Here is a 13,190-nt window from a genome sequence, read left to right as displayed (position 1 = left end):
CTGATGACACCAGCCATCCATATCTGCATTGTAGGTCTAATTGAACTCCCAAGTCTTTTTCAAAGGCTTTGTCATGAGAATGCCTCAGTTCCTAGAATGGTACGCCGATCCTGACCTTTGCCCTAAAAATCTGGCCGCTCTAACTAATGTTTTTCTCCCCACCCCCACCCCTTTCTCTTTCTGTTCCAAGGAGATATGGCATAGGAATCTGTCCCAGCGAAACAAATAACAGAGACACATTGTCCCTTAGGATTTTTCAGCCAATACTTCAGTCTTGACTCAGTGTGAACTCCTCCACATCCTGAGATACCAGTCAATCTTGCAAATGAGGAGGAGCCAAGTCCACACTGTCCTACCTGACTCAGCTCCCACCACTATGTTGTCTGTGTTCATCTCTAAAGTAACTCAAGAAAGCAATAAGATTTTCAGATGGGCCAACTGGTAAGTTTCTTGTTGTCTTTCTGAGTGACAGCTTGCTAGTCCTGAAGAACAGTACATTTTCTATAAAGATTATTAGCTTTACGGGACTCCGGAACATGGTCATACAGCCCATTGGGATTATATCAGTGATTTATTTTCTCTTTGTTTGAGATGAAATCTCACTTTGTAGCCTAGACTGACTCTGAGTTCACAGCAATCCTCCTGTCTCATGCTTCCCAAAGCATGACACATCACATTCACCTAGATCAACAATCACTAAATTGTCTACCTGAGCTAACTGCAAGAGGCAGGCGCTTGCCCCCATCGTGGGTGCAGCAGTAAGACAGTGGGTATGGAGACTGCCTACTACATTCTTCCTCCCCCGCAAAACCTGATAGCCTTTGGCATCCAGCCAACAACTGAGGAGAGGTTCCCAGCGTCAGCTCTGGAGGAGAGCTCTGATTAGTTTGAAGCTAAAGTGTCTCAGACACACCACTGCTGGGACACTGGGCTGTGATGGCTAATCTGTGCTGTGGAGCAATCTTTGTATGCTGTAAATATGTATTACTCTCTTTGGTTAATAAAGAGCTGACTGTCTATAGCTGGACAGGAAGAGACTGGACAGGAGAGCCAGACTAGGAGGACACTGGGAGAAAGGGCAGAGTCTCAGGAGTCACCAGCCAGATGCAGAGGAAGCAGGATGTGTGCAAAATGAGGTCACAAGACATGAACCATGTGATAGCAAGTAAATAAATAGAGTTGTAAGTGCTAGTCAGTAATAAACCTAAGCTATCGGCTTGTTACTTGCAGAACTGGCTGGCAGGACAAAGATGACTGGAGGGACAGAAAATCTCTGCCTACAAATGGCATTCCAACATGGCATACCTACATCTACTTAAGACCATCCACTTGAGAAAACTTTAAAAAGGTTCTAAATCCATAAAAATGGAGCCAAATGTGGCTTCCTAGTCTGGTGTCTCTCGTGCTAGCAGCACCACAAAGATGCCTCTCCTAGCAGCTGCCTGTGGGATGGAGGCAGCCGCTAACCACCATGCACTAGCACCATTCACTAAGCTGAACAATGCTGGCAGCTGACATCACAATTTAAGATTCATCTCATGTGATCAAAAAACAATACCGATGTTCAGTACAGACAGATCCAGATTGGAAAAAAAAATCTCTAAACAGGTACAGTGTGCTTAAAAATATACACAGGCTTGGGAGAGAAAAGAAAAAGGGCATTGACAGTCATAGATTAAAAAATAGTTTAAAAGTAATGAAGTAAAGTTCTTAATAAAGGAATGGAGTAATAAAAAACATAATAAGCCATGTAGAGTTGGGAAATAGACAGATAGTCTGGATCCCGTATGTTATTGTGTTGTCTTTGAATTTTTTGACTGCTGATGAAGGAATGATAGCTGCTAAGACACTGGATTATGGAAGCTGCTAGATTAAACCAACCTATGTATTTTAAAAACATGTTGACTTCAAAATGAAAGTCAAAAAGTTCATTGCTTTGGAGAAGAGGTTATACTTTTATTACCACAGGAAATGAGAGGCTGTGCATTCATTCCAGGTTGATACAGATCAGGTTTGATTGGGAAAGACTCCCAGAAAATCCTGACTACAGACATAAAGAAATAAACCTAGAAGAACTACAAAACATGTAATGTATATTTTATCTGCTCAAACATAAAACAAGAAATCATCTTTGGCTAACTTATGTACAACACACAGTATATACTTGTATCAATACAGATATGTATGTTTCCTTTAAAATTTTATGTATTTTCAGAACAAGGGAACCAGACACCAATAAAAATGTGTGGCTCAGATAATCCAACATCGCAGAACACCTCTGTTGCAGTTTCCTTAGAGTTCTGCATCCAGAACAGCTTGAGGCTGCTGGCTGAGATAGTCCAGCCTCCCAGACTACTCTAGCCAGGACTTAACAATTATCTTGATTTTTCTCAAGGTACCCCCAAAGATGTCAATGCCTCCTGACAACAGGAAGCAGTCTAGAGAAAGCAATGCCCACATTCCCAAAAGATTCATTATGGATATTTGTCATCATTTAAGGTGGGTTGGTTATAAGTTATTATTGGTCATAGTCAAAAAAAGCTAAACAAAAGAGTTAAATTCAAAGATCTTTTTCTAAAGGAAAAAGGGGGGATATGATATAGGAATGATAGAAAAAAGGGGTAGATTATTGAATCTACCCTTATCCAAAAACCAACTATTAATCTCAAAATATTTTACACTAGTATGGATTTTGGTTTATTGACACAATTTAATGTTATTTTTGCTATACTATATGCATGCCTCTACTCTTGTTTGGGGTATTATGCTTATGCAACTCATTTAAAATGTAATGTATAATTTAAAAATTCAGGTTAGGAGTTAGTCATCTATAATAATCAAACTTGTAGTCATATTAGGTATGTTTTCAAGGTTAAACAGATATGTTTAGATATATAGATGGTCTTCAAACCCTTCAAAGACCAACAGAATATGGCATTTAAGGTGTTTAATAACAGTGAGACATGTCTGCTCCTGACAGCATCAATTACTTTGAAAGAAGATGATGGGCACTGAAGAGTGTCTATATGGAATTTGCTTTCATTGTGGCAGATCTAGCCATTTGGGCAAAGAGACTTCCCTTGCCTCAATTGCTGACAGTACATGTCCAAATGGGATCAGCAGGACACAAAAGAAAGCAGCTGCCAAAATTTGCCAAGACAAGGTAGAACAGTCCTTCAAAACCCCTTCCTTCTTAAAAATGTCTGTCATATACACTAGGCCTATAGGCCAAAGTTGGATGCCCCAACATTACAGAAGAACTTTGGGTCCAGGCATCCAGGTGTCCCTATCATTAAGTAACATTACACCCTTCTGGAGTCTTTGATGGCATTAAAGACTAAATAATTAGATTTAAAGTTTTCCTTAGTTATGATAAAAGGTAAATTAGGTACAAAACTTAGACTCACAAAGACCAGATAAATAATAGAGTATTTTCTCTAATTTTGCCAAATACTAATGGACTAGATATTGTAACTGTAATTTGTACTTGATAACAGTTTTTGTGTATATAATTTTACTATGTTAAAGTTAAAACCTTCCTTTTTAATTAGACAAAAAGGGGGAGATGCTGTGGAGCAATCATTGTACACTGTATATATGTATTACTCTCATAGACTTCGTATATCTGACAGACATTTTCGAGAAGCAGGACACTAGGAAGAAGAAGAGGAGAGTCTTGGGATTCACCAGCCAGAAGCAGAGGAAGCAAGAGATTAACATGCTGTACTGAGAAAAGGTACCACTCCATGACAGAGGGTAGAACATAGATAAAATATGGGTTAATTCAAGTTATAAGAGCTAGCTAAGAACAGGCCTAAGCTGTTGGCTGAGCATTTATAATAATGATAAGTTTCTGTGTGATTATTTGGGACCTGGCTGGTGGAACAGAAAAACTCCACCTACAAATCTGGGTTGTCAACTTGACATACCTGGGAGGAGGGAATCTCAATTGAAGAACTGCTCCCAGCAGATAGGACTGTGGATATATCTGTGAGGCATTTTCTTGATTGATAATAGATGTAGAAGGATCAAGCCCACTATAGGAGAAACAATCCCTAAGCAGGTGGGCCTGGGTTGTATAAGAAATGGAGCTTGAACATTAGCCTACAAGTAAGCTGGTAAACAGCTTTCTTCCAGGTTCCTACCCCAGGATCCTGATTCCAGGCTCTTCCTTCCTTGAGTTCCTACTTTGGCCTCCCTTGATAATGGACTGTAACCTGTAAGAGGAAACAACACCCTACCAGGTTTTGTGAATATATATATATATATATATATATATATATATATATATTTTGTTTTTTTTTGAGACAGGGTTTCTATTTAGCTTTAGAGCCTGTCCTGGAACTTGCTTTGTGGACTAGGGTGGCCTCCAACTCACGATGACCCACCTGTCTCTGCCTCCTGAGTGTTGGGATTAAGGGCATTTGTCACCACCACCCAGCTAGTCAATATATTTTATCACAGCAACAGAAAAACAAACTAGAACATGGGCTGAATAGTTCCTTGTTATGGGGCCTGGTGTTTGTGTTTCAAGCTGTTTAGCAGTGTCCTTGCCAATAACATCCCAAGCTCTAGTAGTAACACCTGAAAATGTCTTAAGATACTGTCAGTTGTCTCTTGAGAGGCAATTCTATCCCAGTTTATGTGAAGGAGCTGTGGCAATCCCATTCCTCAATCTAGAGAACTAGATTGTTTAAGAATGGGTGTGCATTCTCATGGCCAATGAGATTGAGAAGAAAAATACTGAGGGGTTTCAGGAAATATATTTTCCTTTTATTATTATTTATTTAAATTAGAAACAATCTTGTTTTACTCGTCAATCCCAGTTCCTGCTCCCTCCCCTGTCCCCCTGCCTCCCCCCACCGACCCCCTATCCCATCCCCTTTCTGCTCCCCAGGGAGGGTGAGGGCTTCCATGGGGAATCTTCAAAGTCTGTCATATCATTTAGAGCAGGGCCTAGGCCCTCCCCCGTATGTCTAGGCTGAGAGAGTATCCATCTATGTGCAATGGGCTCCCAAAGTCCATTTATATACTAGGGATAAATACTGGTCCATTACCAGTGGCCCCATAGATTGCCCAGGCCTCCTAACTGACACCCACGTTCAGGGGGTCTGAATCAGTCCTATGCTGGTTTCCTAGCTATCAGTCTGGAGTCCGTGAGCAACCTGTTGATATTTTCCTTTTGATGTCAGAAGAACAAGACCTGGGGCCTTGTAGACTTAATGTAGCAGGTAGGTGATAGAAGAAGAAATATCCGTAAGTTTGACGGGAGTCTGGACTTCATATGGGCACCCTGCTTCAAAAACAAACAAAACCAAACAAGACAAGTGTTGGGACTAGAAAGATGGTTCAGCAAGTAAGAACACTTACTACTCTTGCAGAGGACTGAATTTGGTTTCCAGTGGCCACATGGTGGCTCACAAACATCCTTAACTCCAGTTCCAGGAATCTGACAGTGAGAGACAAACAAACAAAAAACAAAACAAACAAAAAAGGACACCTGCTGAGCATGTTGGGATGTGCCTTTAGCTTTCAGAGGCAGAGGTGGGTAGATCTCTGTGAGTTTCAGGCCAGTCTGGTGTCCTAAGTCAGCCAAACCTACATAATGAGGACCCTGTCTAAAAAAAAGAAAGTGCAGGAAGGGTGGAGACAGCCTATAGGATAGATATATCAAGCGTGTATTTACACCCCTACACCTAAAACGAGAGGTGTTTCTTTTCTTTTCCCCTGACTCTTATTTGTGGACAGAATCCAGATGTGCCGTAGTCATCTGACCACAAGTTTTAAGGTGAAGCCAACTCAGGGGTCAAAGCAGAGCCAGGAGATTCTCAGAGAAGTCAGGCACAGCCCTGACGCATGGGCCTGGCGCCCAGCCCACCACTGGGGAGCTTTTGAATTCAAACAACAAATCTCCTTATTGTTGAAGGAAGGGTATTTTGTTTCTTGTATCTGAAACCATCCTGAGTGAAGTCACTGGGAGAGTGTGGCACATAGAGAGGCACCGTTGGTCTGCCGGAGCTGCCAAGAACAGGGCCCAGCTCATGCCTGCTGGGACAAGTGCCTTCTTAATTATAGGCAGAACATTTCCCATCACTGAAGTGACAGGAGGTGAGCGAGGCTACTTGGGGGGTTTTTGCAACTTTATAAGAAGAATCCTAAGCTCCTGCTGTCAGAGGATGGGAACAGGGCCGCCATGGAAGCAAGGACCAGTTAGTTGTGCTTCTAGGCCAGCAAAAGATACAAAGGTCAGCCTGGCAAATGGGTCAAACTGGTGCTGAGGGGCCACAGGAGTCAGATTCATTTATTTATGTATCTAGTTATTATTTAATGCTATTTTTTTTTTGAGACAGGTTCTCCTGTATTTCTGGCTGGCCTTAAACTTTTTTGTATATCCAAAGGTGACCTTGAGTGATGGCCTTGAACTTCATCTCCCAAGTGCTTAGATTACAGGTGTGCTCAAACCCAGTTTATGCAGTGCTGGGGATCAAACTCACAGCTTTACTCTTGCTAGGCAAGCACTCTACCAACGGATTGAAACCCCGGAGCCCAGGAGTTGCATGTAGATTCTAAGACCAGCAGATTTGCCTGAACTGCCAGGCACAAGGACCCAATCACCCAGAGTCTCATTGGATCCATGATATTCCCCTTTGGCAGGCAGTTGGGAATCCCTTGGAGTTCTGCCCCACAGATTCTGTTGAAACTGAACTGGGGTGTTTGGGGGGACCTGTTTTGTTAATGCAGAAAACTTTTTAAACTCATGTCATTACTCCCAACTCAAATCCTTCCTACTTGATTGTGGGCCTTCACTCCAGTAAAATCTTTTCCCAGGTCAATTTCTGTTTGGGTTCAGCAGATGTACTTGCTCCAGTACAAGAACATACAATTCAGGTGTGGTGGCACACTCCTGTAACCTCAGCACCTGGGGGATGCAGTCGGGGAGAAGCTCCCCTGCCCCCAGCTGTCTTATGTAGCCCAGGCTTCCCTTGGATTCATGGCCAGCCTCCTGAATGCTCAGATTGTAGGCATCCACCAGCTTACCAACAGCACCAGCACCTTTCTTTCTTTCTTTCTTTCTTTCTTTCTTTCTTTCTTTCTTTTTTTTTTTTTTTTTTTTTTTTTTTTTGGTTTTTTCCGAGATAGGGTTTCTCTGTGTAGCTTGGGAGACTATCCTGGCCTCGAACTCACAGAGATCCGCCTGCCTCTGCCTCCCGAGTGCCCAACAGCAGCTTTCTGTGCACTTTGTCTCCGTCTTGTTTCTGACTTACATGTCACAGATCACTCCATACAAATACTTAGAGAATGCCTTGTACTTTTCATATGGTAACCAAGGACTCCCACCGGGTGAGCGTCCTCAGATCTCCCCAACCAGGGTTGCTCCCTGCTTTCCTCTGGCAAATAGTTCTGCAGTGTAGACCCTCACACAGCATGTGTGTGTGCACCTGTATGAATAATGAGATCTCCGGGCCAGGTGTACTTCTGTTGCTGTCTCACAGGGGCTCTTGTCTTCCATCAACAACACATCCTCTGACAATATTGGCCAAAAAGCCAAAAAGCCGAGGAACGGGGATGGTTTGTGGAGCTCAGAGACTAGAACAAGAAGAGCTTTATAGTGCTTTGAGTTTCATTTCTTTATGGAGACATCAGGTTCACTTTGAAGTGGGCCTCTCACCTCATGGTAAGTGCATTTCCCTTATTTGATATTTGCCCAGGGAGTATAGCAATACAGTTTAGCAATATAGTATAGCAATACAGAAATAAGCATGTTTTCTTCTTCCTTCTTTTCTTCTTCCCTCCCTCTCTCTCTCTCTTCCCCCTTCTCCTCCTCCTCCTCCTTTTTTTTTTTTTTTTCTATTTTGGAGACAGAATCTCATTCTAGCCCAGGCTAGCTTTGAACTCATGACCATCTTCTTGCCTCGGTCTCCTAAAAGCTAGGATAACAGGGGAGAGCCATCACACATGGTTCTAATTTTGCATTTCCTTTTGTAAAATATTTATTTTGTGTGTTTGTGTGTGCCTGAGTGTACGTACATGTATCACATACACGCAGGATCCTTGGGGGATCACAAGAGGCATTGCGTTCCCTGGAACTAGACAATTGTGAGACACAGTGTGGTTGCTGGGAACAGAACCCAGTTCTCTGCAAGAACAAGTGCTCCTACTGCTGGGCCATCTCTCTAGCCCCTCCAGTGTATATTTTTGTATTGGTGGCTTTTCAACTAGATGTATCAGGGATTTTTCTATGGGTCTTTTTTTTTATGGAATTTTAAAAACTTTGTCTCAAACAGGGCTTCATCATTCTTTCTTTACAAAACAAATTAAGGGCTGGTGAAATGGTTCAGTGAGTAAATGCACTTGCCGAACAAGCCTGACAACCTAACTTTGAGTTCCAAGACTCACACAGGGGAAGATAACTGCTTCCTGCAAGTTGTCCAGTGCCTTACACACACACACACACCAATAATAATAATATACGATAAAGAAACAAACAGAGAAGGCGTGCTGCTCCACTTGGGAGGCTGAGACTGAAACATGGTGACTGGATGGTCAGACCAGCCTGGGCTACAGAGTGAAGTATTTTCTCAAACAAATAAGCAAACAAACAAAAGCAACAAGAACATCAAAATACAAAAACCAAATAGAGCTATGTGTGGAGGTGCAGGTCTGGAATCCCAGCACTTAGGATGCAAAGGTTAGGAGGCTACTGAGAAGCAGGACCTGAGGTACACAGCTAACTTGCCTGAAAAAAAAAATTAAAACATGTACATACACACATGTGCACATACATACACATACACTCAAGCATGTCTTCATAATACACACACATATAAATAAATACAGCTAGCAAATAACTTTCTTCCATGATTTGCTGAATGTTTGAGGGAATGTTTGTTTTTCATGTAATTTTTAGAGTTGGCCTGTTTGTTTGAAATTGTATTGAGGCTTTGAAAGGCACAGATTCCCCTAAAAGGAAGTGACATTTCTGAGGTACTGTTAAGCCCCTCTGCTTGTCCTAGTCTCTGAGCTCCTAGAATAGCTCCCATGCCTAGGAACATTGGATGGAAGAAGAGATGTTGTGAACGTCTGGTGTTAAGTGGGCACAGGACTGTTAAGTCACCAGGTGATCCTGACACAATGACCGGTGGGGTCTCATTCCCCACTGGTCTGTCCCCCAGGCTGCTTCCAGCTCAGGTGCTGTTTCTCAGTTATTCTTGTTGCTGTGGCAAAAATACCCAACAAAAGCAACTAAAGGAGGGGGGAATCATTTTGGCTCACAGGTTGTGAGTGGGGAAGGCATGGTGGCAGGATCTTGGGGCAGCTGGTCACATGACATCCACAGGCAGGAAGTAGAGAAGGATGGGTGCTGGTGCTCATGAGGCCCTCTCCTTTGTATTCAGTCCTAGACTCCAGGCCGTGGAATGGTGCCCACCACAGTCAGGGTGGATTGTCCCACCCCAGGTAACCCAGTCTAGATGGTCCTGTTCTAGTTTGCTTTCTGATGTTGTGATAAACACCGAGACCAAAAAAGCAACTTGAAGAGGAAGGGGTTTATTCCACCTTTCAGCTTCTATTCCTTCATAAAGTGAAGTCAGGGCAGGAGCCTGGAGGCAGGAAGTGAAGGAGAGACCATGGAGGAATGCTGCTTACTGGCTTGCTCTCCCCTCTCCTACATCACATCAATCGTTAATCAAGAAAATGCCCCCAGAAGCTTGCCTATGGGCAATCTAATGGAAGCATCTTCTCAATTGAGGTTCCCTCTTCCCAGACAAATCAAGCTTGTATAAAGTTGACAAAACCTTAGCTAGTTCACCCACTTAACAGACATGCCCAAAGGTTTGTCTCCTAGGTGATTGTAGATTCTGCCAAGTTGAGAATCTGTATTAACCACCAGCTACTGTGTGTGTTTTCTTCCTCTCAGCCAAGTCCTGTATACCTGCCTATCTTTCCCTCTTTCTCTCTCTGGAATCATCTCTCTAGACCAGACCATTGTAATCTCATTTGTAATTAATCAGTCTTTCCCACGTTCCCAAGACTACGTATTTGCTATTCCTGCTGTGTGGATTTATTTATTTATTTATGTTTTAGTCCTTGAGTTCTTATTGCATAGAGGACTTGACCTTGTGAATGATGCACTTGGGAGATATATACTCAGCATCTCTTGGGTACCAACCATAGGCTCTGCACATTACAGCTTAGGATCTTCACTTTGCAGAGAAGGAAACAGGGCCCAGGAAGGCCCAGGACCACACCTTGTCCAATGCCAGCCTTTCCTGCCAAATGCTCTTCTCAGACCCTGTGCCCATCAGGATGAGAGGGAAGTCAGACATTAGTCCTCAAACTCAGGCACTTCTCACATCTGCTGTGACACTGTGCATGTCTGTGGAGAGATGCTTGTGTGGAGAGGGCGAGTCATGCAGTTTAAAGTCAACTCATTTATAGTCAGGTTCCCTGATGACAATTTGCCTGCTGACTATGGTCTCCCTAATTTAACTCTTATTGAGCACAGATGTCCTATTTGTTAATTCCTTTGATGTATTTTGGATTTTAGAAAGTCAGTTTGAGCCGGGCGTTGGTGGTGCACGCCTTTAATCCCAGCACTCGGGAGGCAGAGGCAGGCAGATCTCTCTGAGTTCAAGGCCAGCCTGGTCTCCAGAGTGAGTGCCAGGATAGGCTCCAAAGCTACACAGAGAAACCCTGTCTCAAAAAAAAGTAAGAAAGAAAGAAAGAAAGAAAGAAAGAAAGAAAGAAAGAAAGAAAGAAAAAGAAAGTCAGTTTGTCTAAGGGCACTTCAAACTTCACAGTGTGGCACAGTCAGTGACTCAAGTATGGGGAACATTTGTCAGTTTGGGGACTTCCACAGCCCTTTGAATATCTGCCTTATGTTTTGGGATTTCTCTACATTGTGACTCTTGACTATCCGGCCTGCTTTTCCAGCTTCCCTTGCAGCTAAGTATGGATATGACACAGACTCTGATAACCAGCTGAAAGAGGTCAGCTTGGAAGTAAATACCAAAAAGGTGGTGCTATCCTGAAATCTTATCAGAGATGCCAAGAGACAATCATCCAGCTGTTGGGTGGCTATGGTATGTCCTAGCCGTTAAATCCCATGTCCATCATCAAGAGTATGGGCAGAGATGCTAAGACCAGGGCCACAGCAGTGGCATTTCTATTGGCAGAGCTAAATGACATAACCAGCAGGGTTCTCTGGCTTCTTGAGGATACAGCAAGGGACTTTGTATTCTTTGATAAACTTTTTCTGACTAAACTATCTAAATGACTTTTGTTTGTAGCTCTATTGTAAGATGAGGTATGGATTCCATTTTTATATTTTAACTATTGTGCCTCCTTTATTTCTTCCTTTCTTCCTTCTTTCCTCCCTTCCTGTTCATTTTAGCTTTTTGAGGCAAGGTCTCATATTGCAGGCAGGCCTCAAACTCCGTAAGTAGCAGAGGATGACTTTGAACTCAGCTTCCTGTCTCCACCTCTGTAAGAGCTGGAGTTTTGGTATATAACACTATATCCACTATTTTAACACTTCAAATGCCTCTTTCCAGGCCCACAACTTCATACACTATAATTAAACTATGCAATATAAGAGAGTTTCCAGATCATTAAAGTCTGATATTAAAAAAAAAAATAGGATACAACTGGGCGTGGTGGACAAACCTTTAATTCTAGCACTAATAAGGCTGAGCCAGGAGGATTTCCATGAGTTCAAGTCCAGTCTGGGCTACATAGTGAATTCTAGGCTAGTCTGGGTTGCCGAATGAAAACCAGTTTTGAAACAGCTTCCTTCTCTTTTTTCCTCCCCCAGAGATCACAAGATATAAGGAGTTTCAAATAGTTGGTTAAAAATTTACATAATCTCATCACTTATGCCTCAGACTTCATTTTAGTTTGTTCCCTCCCTTTCATTTTTTTTTAAAGATTTTAATTATTTATTATGTATACAACATTCTGCCTCCACACCAGAAGAGGGCACCAGATCTTATTATGGATGGTTGTGAGCCACCATATGGTTGCTGGGAATTGAACTCAGGACCTCTGGAAGAGCAGCCAGTGCTCTTAACCTCTGAGCCATCTCTCCAGCCCCTTTCATTTTTTTTTTTTTTTAATGGAGACTGGGTCTTACTATATATCTCTGGCTGTGCTGGAGCTCACTAATATACCAGGGTGACCTAGAACTCACAGAGATCCTCCTTCCTCTGCCTCCCAACTGCTAAGATTAAAAGTCTATATCCCAAGCCAGGTTTGTTCTTCTCTATTTTTTGGGGGGGGTGTCTTGAAACCCCCCCCAAAAAAGAACTACCCATTTTCTTCAGTGTTTCTCTGAGAGTGTCCTACACACTATAAGGCCTTAATAAACATGTTTCGATTGATTTTTCCCTTGGAACGTGGTATGCAAACTGTATAGCTATTCTACCAGTCTTCAACATCTGTGCCTGTGCATGCTCATAGGGAGAGGGAGCGATAGTAAACACTAGACAGGAACCTGGAGGTCAGAGCAATCTAAGCTGCAGAACCCAATCTTGTGTGGATGACTGTCCCCTGATGCACCACATACATGAGTTAGGGAATATCACAGTACTTATTCCAGCTAATCTTCCAGGGTTATTTGGAACGCTGTAAGACATCATAAAGCACCTAGTGAGCATGATTTAGTCCTCATAAAATGCGGCCAGAAAAGAGGATGGAGAGAGTACTGAAGTGTGTGTGTGTGTGTGTGTGTGTGTGTGTGTGTGTGTGTGTGTGTGATACAAATCAGTTGATAGAATTCTTGCCTAGCACAGGTGAATTCTTGGGTTTGACGCTGAACTCTGGAACTGGTGTTCTTCTACTATTTCCAGTAAACTAGATGTGGTGGTCAATGCCTGTGACCTCAGCATTTGGGGGTGGAGGCAGGAGTATAGCTAGTTCAAGATCATCCTTGGCTACATATTTAGTCAGAGGCCATTTGGGGCTACATGAGACCCTGTCTCAAAACAAAGAGATAGAATTAGCCCATTGATCATGGTTGAGCTGGCCCCATGACTTTGATCTTAGTTTTTGGAGGAAAATGGATTTTTATTTGTTTGTTTGCTTGTTTGGTGGCTGGAGAGACAGCTGTGGGTGTCGGGAATTGAACTCTTTCATTTTTGGTTGTGAGCCTGGCTGGCCTTTAATGGCTGATCCATCTCTCCAGGCCAGGAAAA

The sequence above is a fragment of the Cricetulus griseus genome, chromosome 8 (genome assembly GCF_003668045.3).
Source record: "Cricetulus griseus strain 17A/GY chromosome 8, alternate assembly CriGri-PICRH-1.0, whole genome shotgun sequence".
Classification (NCBI taxonomy): Eukaryota; Metazoa; Chordata; class Mammalia; order Rodentia; family Cricetidae; genus Cricetulus; species Cricetulus griseus.
Note: the sequence above shows the minus strand (reverse complement) of the source record.